This window comes from Prionailurus bengalensis, chromosome B2 (assembly GCF_016509475.1).
Source record: "Prionailurus bengalensis isolate Pbe53 chromosome B2, Fcat_Pben_1.1_paternal_pri, whole genome shotgun sequence".
Taxonomy (NCBI): Eukaryota; Metazoa; Chordata; class Mammalia; order Carnivora; family Felidae; genus Prionailurus; species Prionailurus bengalensis.
This window is the reverse complement of record NC_057349.1, coordinates 119,000,416-119,013,380: the sequence shown is the minus strand read 5'-3', so window position 1 is coordinate 119,013,380 and position 12,965 is coordinate 119,000,416.

The window sequence follows — 12,965 nt, the reverse complement described above, 5'->3', positions numbered from 1 at the left end:
ACCACCTGCTTCAGATTAATATGGACTTAATTCTGGGAAAATACAGTGTTTTGTTTTTTTTCTGTAATACATCTTCCTTTCCTCATCCTTTTCTTTTGCTCTTAATGTTAGTCTATATGTGTTATAAAGCCAATGATGCAGTGTTATTATTTTAAACCTTATGTATTTTTAGAGAAATTAAGAGAACAGAGTACATGCACACACACACACACACACACACACACACACACACACACACAGATTTTTTCCCCCTTGAATATGAATCACTTTTTCTTGTTTCTGTGCATGTATTATAATTTTGGGTTGAAAACTGAGCTGTCAGGTAATGTGTTGTAGCAACTCTGGATTCTGATTATTTTTTTCTGACCTTTTTTAATACTCCCCTGGACTTATAGCTACAGATTTGTCCTGCTGTTTTCTACCTTTGCCATTTTCATACCTCACCACTACCCCACCAAAGTAAGTCCACCCCTCTGGTGGCTGAAAGCCTCAAATTCTCACTGTTCTTATCCACAGCCCTAGCAGTTTTTCAAGAATAAATATTTCTCCACTTGTCTGCCATCGGTCAACTTACAGAACCCTGAAATTATTGTTATTGAGAGATCTGTCCATTTTTATACTTCTATTTTGTAGAGAGAATATGCAAATCCTTTTACACTGACATAGCTGGAAATCCGTTTCAGATTTTTTAATTAATGCTGGAAATTTTGATATTTATTTAAGATTTTAAATATTGGCAACTGAGTCAATATTTTTAAAGATGCCACGGAAGCCAACAAAATGTACCTGAAAGATTCGTTGATGCGTAGGCTCTCAATTTGCACTCTATCCTGAGTATGCCAAGTAAGCCTGCAAAGAAAGCATTGAAGTTCTCCTTCAGTTTTCATTATAACCCCAGCCTAGGAATTCCCTATCTGTGCCCATGTCCACTCCATAGAGACTAAATCGCAGTATCTCAATCCCTTTATATTTCTTTGGGGTAGCTCAGTGATGGGGGTAATATATAAAAAGTCCAATGTGGGGGTGCCTGGGTGGCTCAGTTGGTTGAGTACCTGACTTGAGTACCTGACTGTGAGTCATGATCTCACAGTTCCTAGGTTCAAACCCCATGTCAGGCTCTGTGCTGACAGCTCAGGGCCTGGAGCCTGCTTCAGATTCTGTGTCTCCCTCTCTCTCTGCCCCTCTCCAATTCATTGCCCCCCCCTTCAAGAATAAATAAACATTAAAAAAAAGTTGAATGTTTGTTGAGCTGAGTTAAGGTGTGAAGGGACTGATGCCCCAATATATAATGTTGTTCCAGAAGAAAGACAATTGGATGCTAGATAGCCAAACAACAAACATCCCCTACAACCTCTTCAGAGCTTTATTTACTATTGGAACTCTCTAAGCATTGTGAGGTCTCCATGGGCAGTTCCATACAAGGTAACAAATTGCTACTAAAAGATTGTGGGCATTATGCATGCTCTTTAGAAGCCTCTTGATATGTTAGGAAATATGTGTAGAAAAGACACAAACGTATATGTTAGTATTCAGATGCACAGCATATATTAAATGATCTTGCCTTCTAAGCCTTCATCTCACAGGATAACTAGGGATTGAGGTGATCGTGGTGCATATTCTCTCAGTCCCTTTCAGTATCTTTGGAGTAACTCAGTGTTTGGGGGATAATTGTGCCCCTTCTTTCTGTTTGCTCCCATACCTCTGCTCCCCAGGGTGTTTGTTGGCAGGGGTTGGACAGAAAGAGCGCTTATTAAGTAGTGTGGAAGAGGCTTGCATTGGCTTGCTTCTTTGGAGGTTTGTCTTTAGACTCTTGCTGATCTTATGTGGGCAGTGTCAGGTCTGATCTAGCCTCTGGGCACATTCACTTGTGTCTTCTGAAATGCGGTTGGTAAATGTCTGACTTGTTTTCTTGGCTCCAACAGAGCTCAGAAACTCTTTACATTTGATTAAACTCTACCTCAACCCATGGTAGGGCTACAGATACTTCTCATTACAGCCACTTCTTCCATCCAAGCATGGTCCAAGCTCTTCATGTTATGCTCTCGGAGTTAGGGTCACCTCATCTTTAACTGTAAGGTTTATGTCATAACTCCATTGGCTCTCAACTCAGCACTTTCCACATCCCCAAAATGCATGCAGGAACTTGTGAATCGTTCCCTTTGTACAGGAAAGTCAAAGAGAGCTCAGAGTGCTACTCATATTCTGCCTAACTATATTAGTCAGGGGAGCATTCTGTCAATGGTTCCTCCAGGGGGCTCATCAGGAAGTGGAGTAAAAGCATCTGTACTTTATGCTTTCTATATAACCTGCTAATGCTTACCTCAATCCAGGATTTCAGCTCATAAAAGGTAAAGTCATCATAAAAGTGTCTAACTGAGGGCTTTCATTAATGCTCTCACTTCTCCTGTCCACACTTCGTAGCATCAAGGTCAACTTTCTCTCATTCTGGCATAAAAGGGACTTATATACACATTCTAAGTTCTGTATTCCCATGATTTAAAGCAAAATTAATATTCAACTCTTTCAGGCCTCACTCTTAAATGTTTGTGGAAATTTGAGAAATTTAGAAACCCTTTTCATTCTTGACAACACCTGGCTTTGAAGACTACTGCCTTGCTAAGTATTCAAATTATATCTTTTAGATGAAAGATTGTAATAACAATTCCTTTATCTTTGTATCTTTGTATATTTGGAATAATGAAGCTAAGGATCCCTACCTTACCTTCCTCACCCAGCTCTGAGGCAGGTGGATAATTCTAGTTGATCAGGAATCAGATCACTCACACAAGAGAAAGACAGACAGAAAGAAATAGGGAAGGGAAAGAAAGAGAAAGAAAGAAATGAAGGCAGAAAAATGAAAACTCATTATTCTTTTCAAAATTATTATCCATTTATATGCCTCCAAGTATATAACCACATTTGATATGCATATATAAAAGGTCTGACTTTTTTAAAATTCACCAATCTGGGGCATCCCTTTTTTTCTATCCATATGGTCATGAAAGCTGGTCATGAATGAGCATGGGATCCAAAGGGCCCACCCAAAGGACAACGTGGTCTTTCTTCTCACCCATGGAAAAGAACATTTGTTACAAAGATGCCATAATTGTAGGATAGTCTGAAGTCTTGGGAGAAGGTAAGAACGTTGCAGCTGTGGGTCCCAAAGAATAAGAATGTACTCTTCCTCACTGTGCTGGTGACATTATCCAGGGCAGCAGAGGCTGAGGTCTGGCCTAGTGTAAGACAGAGTTTTTAATTCTTATAATATGGAGAATAGTGGGGCAGAGGGAAGTTCTGTATGTCTCTATCCTTAAGCCACCTGAAAGGAAAACATTGGAGAAACAGAATAAAAAAGGGATATATCACATTTTATTTCAAAATAAACTTTCAAAAAATAAAATGTAAACATACACATACACAAACAAAACAAAAAGAAACTCACAAATGCATATAAAGAAAATGTAGATGATTTTTTAAAAATTACCTCATAGTTCTTGACCTTTCAAACAAATATTTTTTGAAAGAATAAATGAATATGAGAGAGAAAGTATTATTTTTATTAATAGGCAATGAAATTTATAATTATTTAAAGTTAATGACAATTTAAAAAGTTTTGTACTTAAGAAAAAAAGATAAATGACCCAATTTTTTTAAGATAGCCACTTAATGGAAATAGAAAAGCATATGGCCAAGAAAACATTGAAAGCAATGTCTTCACTAATAATAGGAGAATTTTCAAAGAAACGCTGAATTGCCAATGAAATAAAATTAGACAAAACATTTAAAAACGCTTTTTTCATACTGAGTACAGGCAGGTAAGAACTGCTATCCTTTATATAAGTAAAACAGAGTGATCTTTATATTTGATCAGCTTATAACCGAAAGGCAACTTTGAGGCCACAGGGAAGACAAATCCAAACAAACCCTATGGTGTCACTAAATCGAAGCGTCAAATATTGATATTCAGAGAAGTCAAAACAGCCATGATCTATGGGAAAAATTATCAAATGGGAAATAACTAAAAGAGAGAGAAGGGAAAGTGGGGAGAGGGTTACTCTGAGCATCTGTAGAGGTGCCCTTAAGATTTTGGGGATCATGGGTTACCTGGATGGCTCAGTCGGTTAAGGATCCAACTTCGGCTCTGGTCATGATCTCACAGTTCCTAGGTTTGAGCCCCGTGTCAGACTCTGTGCTGACAGCTCAGAGCCTGGAGCCTGTTTCAGATTCTGTGTCTCCCTCTCTCTCTCTGCCCCTCCCCCTCTCATGCTCTGTGTCTATCTGTCTCAAAAATAAGTAAACATTAAAAAAATTTAAAATCTGGCCAGAATTATGTCCAGATGACATTTAGGGGGAAAAAAAAGACTTTGGGGATCATTTGTGTTCTTACTGGCCAGAGTGGAAAAGCCTTAGAAAACACAGGTCACTATAGATTCCTCAGAAGATTATTACCTTGACGATGAAGTTGAAATAGACCCAGCCAAAGCTGGTCTGGATCCACCATACAAAAGCTTAAAAGTAGCCTTGATTCCAAGTAACCAACTAACTATGTGTTAAAGCAAAATCCAACACAATTTAAAGGAATACAATAAAATTTAGCAATGGACAACATAAAACACACCATGTCAATCAAGTGTCCAGTCAAAACTTTCCAGACATTTAAAGAGGCTGAAAAATATGATTTTTACTATGAGAAAAATTAATCAATAGAAAGAGACCCAGAAATGACAGGGATGATGGAACTGCAGATAAGGGGTTAATAAAATGTAACAAACAGCCCAATTCTTTTTTTTTTTTTAGTAGTGACTTAGGAGAAATAACAAAGCATATTATAAATATAATACACTTATATACATATTACATTTATATACATATTATAAATATTCTTATATATTAAAGAAGTTACAGGCAAAACAGTAGCATGATGAAGAAAGAAATGAAAGATGTTAAAAAAATGTAACTTCTTGAGATGAAAAATGCAATATTTATAAAGAAAAATACACTGGATAGATTTAAGAGCATATTAAAAACAGTATATAGAAAGAACAGTGGAGTTGAAGACACAGCAATATAATCTATCCAAAATAAGTACACAAAGAAAAAAATATGACTAAAAAGTAATGAACAAACCATCAGGGACCTGAAGGACATTTGAGGAGCACAAATGTAATTAGAACTTCAGAAAAAGATTTTGGGGGTGGAGGTGGGGGCGGGAGTTTAGGAAAAAAATATTTGAAGAAATAATGGAACAAAGTAATTGAATAAATGGATCAAAATTTTGCAATTTTTAAGGCATCTATCAACTCACAGATTTCAGAATTTGAACAAATGCCAAGCAGAACAGACACACACACACACACACACACACACACACACAAAACTGTATCAAGGCACATCGTAGTCAGATTGCTGAAAACTAGCATAAAAAAAATTTTAGGAGCGCCTGGATTGTTCAGTTGGTTAAGCATCTGACACTTGATTCTGGCTCAAGTGAGCCATGACTCTGACCTCACGGCTCATGAGTTTGAGACCCTTGTCAGGCTTTGTGCAGACAGTGCACACTGCTTGGGATTCTCTACCTCCCACTCTGTCTCTGACCCTCTCCCACTCACGCTCTCTGTCTGTGAAAAATAAATAAATAAACACTTTTAAAAAGTCTTTTAAAGCTGTATTGTATGCAGAAGGGGTTAGAGGGAAGATAAGAATCACAACAGACTTGGAATCTTTTGCAGCAATAAGATATGGAGAGACATCTTCAAAGGAAAGAGAGAAAAAACACTTGTCAAACTAGATTTCTTTACCCAGTGAAAAATATCTTTGAAAAACAAAGGTAAAATAAAAACATATTCAGACAAACTAAGCTGAAAGAATATATCCCCAGCAGAATTGTACTGTAAAAAAATATCAAAGGAAGTTCTTCAGAAGAAGGAAAATGGTATCAGACCAAAATTTAAATCTATACAAAGGCATAAAGAGTATGGGAAATTGTAAATGTTTAGATAAATACAGGGATTTTTCTCTTAATATCTTTAAAGTAGAATTCACTGCCACAAAATTAATAATAACATACATAGAAGTCAAAGACATGGCAACAATAACATGGAACATGGGAGAATGAAATGGAAACTTACCATTATAAAGTTCATACCCTATGGGTGAAGTGTTACAAAATTATTGGAGGATAAGTTATGACATGTTCAAAGATGTATAATGCAAACTTTAAGTAAACTACTTGTAAAATAAAACAAAACAAAGAGCTAACATGCCAATAATGGAGATAAAATAGAATCATAGTTAATTATTCAAATTAATCCAAAAAATAGGAAAAGAGGAAACAGGAAAAAAACAAAAGATGGGAATATAAAAAATAAATAATATGGTAGATTAAATCTACTTATATTGACAATAGCCTTAAAAACAAGACGTCCAGATGGCTAACAGACACACTAAAAGATGCTCAACATCGCTCATCATCAGGGAAATCCAAATCAAAACCACAATGAGATACCATCTCACACCTGTCAGAATGGCTAAAAGTAACAACTCAGGAAACGACAGATGTTGGCAAGGATGTGGAGAAAGGGGAACACTTTGGTATTGTTGGTGGGAATGCAAACTGTTGCAGCCATTTGCAAAAACTTTTGAGCCATTTTTTCCTCAAAAAATAAAAATAAAAATAGAGCTCCTTACAAACCAGTAATTGTACTACTTGGTATTTATACAAAGGCTACAAAAATCCTGTTTCCAAGGGGCACATGCACCCTAATGTTTATAGCAGCACTATCAACAATAGCCAAATTATGGAAAGAACCCAAATGTCTATCGACTGATGAACGGATAAAGAAGATGTGGTATCCAGGTACAATGGAATATTAGTCAGCCATCAGAAAGAACGAAATCTTGCCATTTGCAACGATGTGGATGGAACTAGAGTGTATTATGTTAAGTGAAATACATCAGTCAGAGAAAGCCAAATACCATATAATGTCACTCATATGTGGAATTCAAAAAAATAAAACTGATGAATGTATGGGAAGGGAAGGAAAAGTAAGATAAAAAACAGGCAGCGAGGCAAACCATAAGATACTCTAAATACAGAGAACAAACTGAGGGTTGCTGGAGGGGAAGTGGATGGGGGAATGGGCTAAATGGGAGATAGGTACTAAGAAGGGCACTTGTTGGGGTGAGCACAGGGTATTATATGTAAGTAATGAATCACTAAATTCTACCCCTGAAAAAAAAATAATAATAAATGGACTAAAACTGGGGCTCCTGGGTGGCTCAGTCAGTTAAGCATCCAACTTTGGCTCGGGTCATGATCTCAAAGTTCACGAGTTTGAGCCCGCATCAGGCTCTCTGCTGACAGCTCGGAACGTAAAGCCTGCTTCAGATTCTGTGTCTCCTTCTCTCTCTGTTCCTCCCCTGCTTGTGTGCTCTCTCGCTCTCTCTCTCTCTCTCTCTCTCAAAAGTAAATAAAAATTAAAAAAAAACTTTTTTAAATGGATTAAAGCTACCTTAATTAGTTTCCATATTGAATAAAAACGCAAAACCTGATTTCATGTTATGCATAAGATACTCACCTTAAATGTAAAGACAGATAGGATAGACGAAAAGGATGGAAAAAGATATACCATGCAACATTAATCAAAAGAAAGCTAGTTGGGGCAACTTAGTGGCTCAGTAGGTTAAGTGTCCAACTTCAGCTCAGGTCATAATCTCATGGTTTTTGAGTTTGAGCCCCACATCAGGCTCTGGGCTGACACCTCAGAGCCTGGAGCCTGCTTTGGATTCTGTGTTTCCCTCTCTCTGCCCCTCCCCTGCTTGTTCTCTCTCTCTCTCTCTCTCTCTCTCTCTCTCTCTCTCTCTCTCTCTCAAAAATAAATAAATAAACATTTTAAAAATGTGAGCATGTTATAATAGTATTCAACAAAGAAGTTTAAAAACAAACAAAAAACAAAGAACTTACCAAGGATATCAGACATTTTCTTATGATAAAGGGGCCAGTTTATCAAGAAAATGTAACAATCCTAAATGTGAATGCACTTAATCAGAGTATACATGCAAAACCTTATAAACTTGAAAAAATAAATCTACAATAATACTTGAAGATTTCAAGACTTCTCTCAGTAATTGATAGAACAAATAGAAAATCAGTAAAGATACAGAAGAATTAAATAGCAATATCAACCAAAATGACATAGCGGGCATATATATAAAAAACTCCACCCAACAGCCAAATACACCTTTTTTTCATGTGCTTATGGAACAAAAAAAAAAATATAGATCATAAGATAAGCCACAATATTTTTAAGAGGATGGAAATCATACAAAGTATGTTCTCTGAACACAACAGATTTAACCTAAAAATAAAAACATTCCCAAATATTTGGCACTTAAGTAGCATACTCCTTTTTTAAAACAATTTTTTCATGTCTATTTTGGAAAGAGACAGAGACAGACTGTGAGCAGGGGAGAGGCAGAGAGAGAGGGAGACACAGAATCCGAAGCAGGATCCAGGCTCTGAGCTGTCAGCACAGAGCCTGACGTGGGGCTGGAACTCATGGACCACGAGATCATGACCTATGCCAAAGTCGGACACTTAACCGACTGAGCCACCCAGGTGCCCCTTAAATAGCATACTTGTAAATAACCCTTGGGTCAAAAAAAAAAATCACAGGAGAAAATGGAAAGAATTTTAATTTAATGAAAATGAAAACATAATGAATCAAAATTTGTTATAAGCAGCTAAATCAATACACACTGGAAATTTTTATGATGTTTAAACTGATATCAGCAAAGAAGTTTCCAATCAATGACTTAGAATGAAATGAACAAATTAAATTTAGATAAGCTGAGGGAAGCAAATAGTGAAGAGAAGAATAGAAATTAATGAAATTGAGAACAGAAAAAAGGGAAGAAAACCAATGACACCGAAAATGTTTCTTTGAAAAGTTTATAAGATTTATAAACCTCTAGTTAGGCTTACCAGGAAAAAAAAAAAAAAAAGAGAGATTCCCCGTATTGAAACAGGTGACACAAAGACTATGAGTCCTCCAAACATTAAAAGGATAATATTATACACAATTTTATGGGAAATTCTAGAAGAGCAAAACTATAGTGCCAGAAAGCATGTCAGTGTTGACTATAAATGGGCACAAGGAGGCTTTTGGGAGTGATAGAAATGCTCTATTTCATGATCATGGTGGTTCATGACTCCATGTACACACATGTCAAAACTCATGAAACAACACACCTAAAAGCAAAGAATTTCACTGTCTACAAAAAGTGCCTCAATGAAGCTGATTTTTAAAAATTGAACAATGAAGTAATATGAACAGGGACTTCTGGGAAATGGTGACGGATCAAAGCATATATATTTTCTTTCTCTTTCTCCCAAACCAAACTAAAATAACAGAATGGTTTTTTTTTAAGGCATAAATCCACAAGGGCAAAGAGAAGTGGAGAAGAGATGACCAAGAATATATAACTTTGGGTGGAAAAACAGATGGACCCTTGGTAACTGCTTTAGGAGACCAAAGAAAGTTTAACCCTAAACCAGAAGCAAAACAACCAAGATGCAACTAGATTTATATGTAGAATGGGCTGCACCTGTTACCTCTGTTAGAGGGCATAGGAGTTGGACTTAAAAACAGGATAATTGGTTAAAAGTCTGTTTAAGAAGTATTTAGAGAGCCAAATTCTCTCCCAGCTCCATACAGTTGGCCTGTCTCTTCCTTCTTTGTCAGCACAAAACTGGATGTTTATTCTGTGGAGAAAATAATTCTATAGGATTAGGATGGAATCCTATCCAGTGGTAGGATGTGGTCAAAGAAGGATTCCCTGAGGAAGTGATGCTTGGACCAAACTTTGAAAGATAAGTAGGGTTTAACGAGAGGAAGTAAAAATAAGACCACAGACCCAATGATTTTGAAAACTGACCTTTGCTGATTGTGTAACATCTGTAGAGAGGAAGAAATGAGATAAATGAATCATGGGTCATAAACTGGAGACCATTCACATATCAGTTTCTTATCTGCCAATTTTATGGGTTCCCTTTTATACCTGAGAACAATTCAAGATACTCCCAACATTGACAGAAATATTTTTCGGATCCAGATAGCAGGGGGGCACTTGAATTTACAAGTGGAAAAAAAAAGAAACTTCAAAAAGATGATGACAATAATACACATTTGAAATGGGATTCGGGTATATGCATTCTGAAAATAGGAAGAGAAATAGTAAATTAGATAAAATATACATTTGAAAATAGAATCAAATATGCATTTTGAAAATAAGGGGAGTCACATAAATAAGAAAAGTTATACATCAAAAAGGAGATTGAAAAAAAGCAAGTCGCAGAATGATATCAAGGAAGGAGATCAGTAAAGATATTTTTTGTTTTAAATTAATTTGAGTCCTGAGGCATTGCAACAAGTGACCTAGAGGCGGTTGTCATAGGAAATTGAATGTCTTGTGCTTTTTCTCCTCAATCATATGAAGTTAAACTTTCAAAGACACTTCATAGGAATGAATGCTTGACTGAGAAAAAAAATGTAACATAAAGATTTATTCTGGGTTTTTTTTTTTTACATTTTGTTCAGAATAGAGATGTTTGAGCCTTATAAATCACAAATCGTAAAAGGTATCAAAATTTTATTTCAGTAGATTATTACGTGTCTTTCAAGATAGAAGGACGTGGACTCCATGGGTCACAATGTTGGGCCTTTGTGCATAAAGAAGAAATCGGCTTCCCAGCTCAGAGGTGAGACTGCCACGTGACCTGGAGGCCTAGGCCCCCTCTCTAGCAATTGCTGACAATTGTAAACACAAGTGAAGTAATTCCCAGGAGAGGCAGAAGGACTTTAAGGTTTCACTCAATCATGTTCTTCTGCTCACTAGAAGTAAGCCATGTTTGAGATTGTCTGGAAAACATCTGTTGGTGACAGACGCATCTGGTGAGCAGCTGAAACATGAAGTTGCTTTTTTTGAGCCAAGGCTTAATGCCAATGGTATCTCTAGAATTAAACTTACTTGAGAAGAGCCAGTACAAAAAGAACACTCTGACTCTTTCTCTCCGACAGCAGAAAATGAGTGTCCCATGTGAAAGGCACCCTCCCTGCACCAGGATATAGAGACATCCTCATTGCTAAAGATAGGGAATTCAAAGTCAAGTAAGCTTTGTAAACAAACTGCTTAGTTTCCTCATCAGTTAGCACACAAATCTAAGTTTCCTTGTCTTATCACTTCTTCACAAATTTATTGTTTCTTTGTGTAAAAGGTATAAAAGCTCCCTCCTTTGGTCATTTCTTTGGATATCATTTTCTTATGAGGCTCAGTACATACAAAATTAAATTTATTTTTCTTCTGTTAATCTGTGCTATGTTAATTTAGGTATTAGGCCAGTCCAAAGAACCAAGAGGGGTTGGGGAAACTGTCTCTTCCCTAACAGTTTTGGCACAGTGGGCAGGATACTTCACTGGCTGGACACCATGTGTTCCGGGGCTACAACTGGAAGATCCCAGGGCCTCTGATAAGCACCAGCAGTAAGTAAGAATTCTTACCAGTCAGCCTCCCAGATCTCTATCTACAGAATTCAACAGAAGTGTAAGTGGTGAAAATCCTTTTGCTCTTTTATGAAATTTGGATTATCAGGAGAAAATATTTGTGGAACTAGTTCCTTGGATAATTTTTTTTTAATGTTTATTTATTTTTGAGAGAGACAGACAGAGCGTGAGTGGGGGAGGGGCAAAGATAGAGGAGACACAGAATCCGAAGCAGGCTCCAGGGTCTGGGCTGTCAGCACAGAGCCCAATGCCAGGCTCGAACTCAGGAACTGTGAGATCATGATCTGAGCCAAAGTCGTATGCTTAACTGACTGAGCCACCCAGGTGCCCCACTAGTTCCTTGGATATAATGTCTCTGGTAAAGATTTTGTATGAGTACCCTCAGTTTGTATTGATCCTTTTCCTCCCAAACATGGCCACTATTTCTCTTTGTTTCTGTCTATTATATCATTTATAAGGAGGAAGAATCACAGGGCAAAACACAGGCATAGACCTTGTAAGCCCTGCTGTTCAAGCTAGCCTCACAGACTGGTGAGTTCACAGTTCTTACCAGACCAGTGTCAGTTTTCAACAAACTTTGCTGTGGGTCCCCTGTGTGAAAGCTAAATGAGGCTTTACCTTTTGTCCTGTTCTATGTCCTGAGAGTGTGACTTTATGACCAACGAGAATATTCTCTCTGGTCTCCACCATCCAGAAGATGCACTCACCAGTGTCCACTTTGGTGGCCAGTTGAATGGACTGGGATTTCAAGATACCAACTTACAAGCAGCATTCTCTTTGTCTGGATGTGCAGCTCTCAGGGAAATTGGTCAAAACAGGTCCCAGTCCATAAGGACCTTTGTCATCTCAGCCTTGTTGTCCATTGATGCTGCAAAAGTCTCCATTTAGTAGCACCTGCCCAATGTCACAGATTAGTGGGCCTACAACTGGAGGCATCTCATGTTCCTATGAGAGACCAGAAAAACCATTTTCACTTCACCATCCTTTTAAGCTGCCTGGATCTATGAGCGTTGTAGCTCTTGCACTCTCTTGTGGGATGCCTCTTGCATCCTTGGTTTGTTACGGAACCAGGCTGGAATGCTGGCGGAAAAACCAAGCGGCACTTGGAGATCTTGGTGGATTGGAGATTTATTTAACAACGGCGGGCTCAGAGGAGACCATTTCTCTAAGGATCTGAGCCTCGAGTGCAAGTGGGAAGGGCAATTTACAGTTGTCAGCTTCCATATCCATGGCGGGTTTTCTGCGCATGGCAAACAGGGCAAGAAGGACCTGGAAGAGAAGTCTCTAAGCGAGAGACAAGAGCTTGTTTTAGTCCCATCAGCCATCTTTGGTGCAGTACTTTATTCATTTTTCCAACAGGTTGAGTCATTAAAACAAAACAAAAACAAAAAGCCTGCCGGTTTG